This window comes from Buceros rhinoceros, unplaced genomic scaffold (assembly GCF_000710305.1).
Source record: "Buceros rhinoceros silvestris isolate BGI_N320 unplaced genomic scaffold, ASM71030v1 scaffold22924, whole genome shotgun sequence".
NCBI classification, from domain to species: Eukaryota; Metazoa; Chordata; class Aves; order Bucerotiformes; family Bucerotidae; genus Buceros; species Buceros rhinoceros.
The window spans coordinates 13,701-16,551 of record NW_010407952.1 but is presented as its reverse complement, the minus strand read 5'-3'; the positions used below and the strand labels follow the sequence as shown (position 1 = coordinate 16,551).

Genomic DNA, 2,851 nt, shown 5'->3' with positions numbered 1-2,851 from the left:
CTCATCCCTACCCAGCCCTGCTACGCACGCCGGGGCCCCGGCTCCTCTCTGAGTTGCATCCAAATCCCACTCAAGCTGCTGGATGGTGGCCTGAGAATCTGTTGTTATTTTTATTTTCATTTATATTAACTAAGAGGCAGCTGGGGCCAGCACAGTGATTTGTGAGACCCAAGCGGCTCAAGACAGGGCCATAAATCTCCCCGTCCACCATCCCGCTGGGAAGGCAGAGCCAGCCCAGCTCTGGAGCCGGGACGGAGCCTTGCTCCAAATCTCTGCTTTGCTTCGCTTGTGGGAGGCAGCCCCAAGAGCAGCAGTGATGCAAAAGCAACTGCTTAAAAAAGGCAGCGGGTGGAGCAGGCAGGCTCAGAGCCATGCGGGGATGGATGCCCTGGGGTGCCCCAGGGCCGCTGCTCCTGCCACGACAATTTGGGTCCTGTCCCCTCGGCATGGGATGACGCGCCGTGCTACAGGATAAAAATCTTTGTGCATCCCCATGGCTGCTGTGGGCTCAGTCCTTGAGAAAGACCAGCACCCTTCCATCAGGAAGGGCCCCATGGGGAGAGGGGGTGTCTGGCCATGAACAGGAAAAACTGGGTGTTTCTGGGGTGCAGGGTGCCTGGGACAGTTCAAGGGAGAGGCAGGAGCTCCCAGGGCTCAGTGCAAACAAGTAGCTGTGGGGAGCAGGGGTGCCCATCCCTGCTTTTAGCCCAGATCCCCTGGACAGGGAGAAAAGCTTCCCAGGAGGTCATCATGGGACCCCTGGGATGTGCTTTGGCTCGAAAGAGTAATCGTGACCTCAAACCGCTGCCCCGCCAAGGTCTCGAGAATGCTCCATTGCAAACGGGTTTGCACTGGCCCAGACTGGTGTTACTGGGAGCAGTGCTGGCTCTCCTAAAGGCTGAGCCTGTAAAGCCCAGGGCTCCAGCAAACCCAGCTGGGGGCTGCTCCTGCAGATGGGGAACCAGCAGAGGCGGTTGCTCAGAGCGGCACTTCCTAAGGAAGCATGGCTTAAGCAACCATCTAAAATGGGACAGACAGTGGGGGGAGCAAAGCCGGAACCAGCCTGGAGGTGACAGCCGGGACAGACAGGTCAGCATAAAGGTGCTGTAATTCCTACGTTTTTGCTGGTTAGGTGGAGTCGGGATCCACTAGTGAGGAGCTGCCTGGGACTGGGGCTGCCCACAGCCCTACTGGCCACGGGCATCCCCTGGCTGCCTGCAGCACTGCCGCCGGGTCCCTGCCTGCCCTGAGCCATGGAGCTTGAGCTTTCCTCTTCTCTGGAGGCACGTTTGGCAGGCAGCTATGTATTTATTTACAATTACAGAATCCCAGACTGGTGGGGGTTGGAAGGGGCCTCTGGAGATCACCCAGTCCAAACCCCCTGCTAGAGCAGGGTCACCTAGAGCAGGCTGCACAGGAAAGCGTCCAGGCAGGCTTGGAATCTCTCCAGAGAAGGAAATATTCAACCTTCAGTATTCAACTGAAGATATAAAACATTGAGATATTCAATATTCCACTACCCCAGCTTTAGTCCCCCTTGGCAGCAGGCGAGGATGCCCACGAGGGTGCTCGCAGGGATGAACAGCTGTGCTGGAGGGATGTGTGGCAGTGCCATCAGTGCAGAGGAGGGACGTGGCGCTGACCGTGCCGAGAGACCTGGCATTACCCGTGGGGATTAGCTCTTCTTTCTGCTGATACGCTGAGATGAGGCAGTATCGCTGCTGGCCAGGCGACGCCGGGCACTTCCCGGCTGGACTCCGCTTTCTGGGCTTCAGTTTCCTGAAAACCTCGGTGTGAGGAGGCTGGGTGCTGAGCTGCAGGATGAGGCCAGCTTGGTGACGCGGCCATATCAGGGAGTGACACCAGGGGACTTTTACCACTTGGGCGGGGCTTGAGGCCCTGATGGGGAAATGACGCTTTGCTGCGAACATGGCAATCAGCGGCAGGCAAAGGGCCACATCCTGCCCTGCCTTGAGGATGCTGTGGGGTGCTCAAGCCCTGTTTGTCCACAGTCACCTCTGCCAGGGAGGGACGAGGTTGCAGTGGCAGAGGCTGCGCTGGAGGCAGATTTAGGGAAATGCTCCACCATGGGGCTGCCCAGTCTCCTACAGCCCCAAGGGCATCGGGGAAGGTAACCAGTATAACCCAGTACAGCCCTCTGCCTTGGAGAAGGAAGGTTCCAGCTGGGGTGGCAGCAGTGCTGAATTTCTGCTCCTACCCCCAGGTGCTGGGTATGATGCCAGGTCCCCTCGTCCCCTGTCCCAGGATGCTAATGGGGCTGCAAGCCAAAAAGCATCATCTCCAAGAGGTCCCCATAAGGTCCAGCACCCGTAGGGCAGACCTCCAGGCAGCACCTGGAGTTGCCCCATTTCCCCCAATGCCCATCAGTCAGGTACCCGAGGATGGGCTGACATGTGGGGCTGGCATCATGGGCTGTCCCACGGGCAGCGCACTGCCTCTGTCATGGCCCATGGGACCAGTGCCTGCGGCGGTGGGGACAAAAAACAGATCTCTCCTTTTTTAGTGCCAGGAACGCTCCGCGCCGCCACAGTGCTACCCGAAATGGTCGCTCACCCATGTTTACAATCTCCCTGAGCCATAGTTAATCCAGCGGCAGCTTGTTTATGCCATAGGTTTCCCACGGGCAGCGCACTGCCTCTGTCATGGCCCATGGGACCAGTGCCTGCGGCGGTGGGGACAAAAAACAGATCTCTCCTTTTTTAGTGCCAGGAACGCTCCGCGCCGCCACAGTGCTACCCGAAATGGTCGCTCACCCATGTTTACAATCTCCCTGAGCCATAGTTAATCCAGCGGCAGCTTGTTTATGCCATAGGTTAAATAGTGTCAGGAG

At 58.1% G+C, this 2,851-nt stretch overlaps 1 protein-coding gene across 1 annotated transcript in view; it reads left to right on the top strand.

Moving 5' to 3' along the window:
- The window catches only part of P2RX1 (purinergic receptor P2X, ligand-gated ion channel, 1), a 12,404-nt gene that overhangs the window by 479 nt on the left and 9,074 nt on the right, over window positions 1–2,851 (top strand). The gene's annotated exons all lie outside the window — the stretch shown is intronic.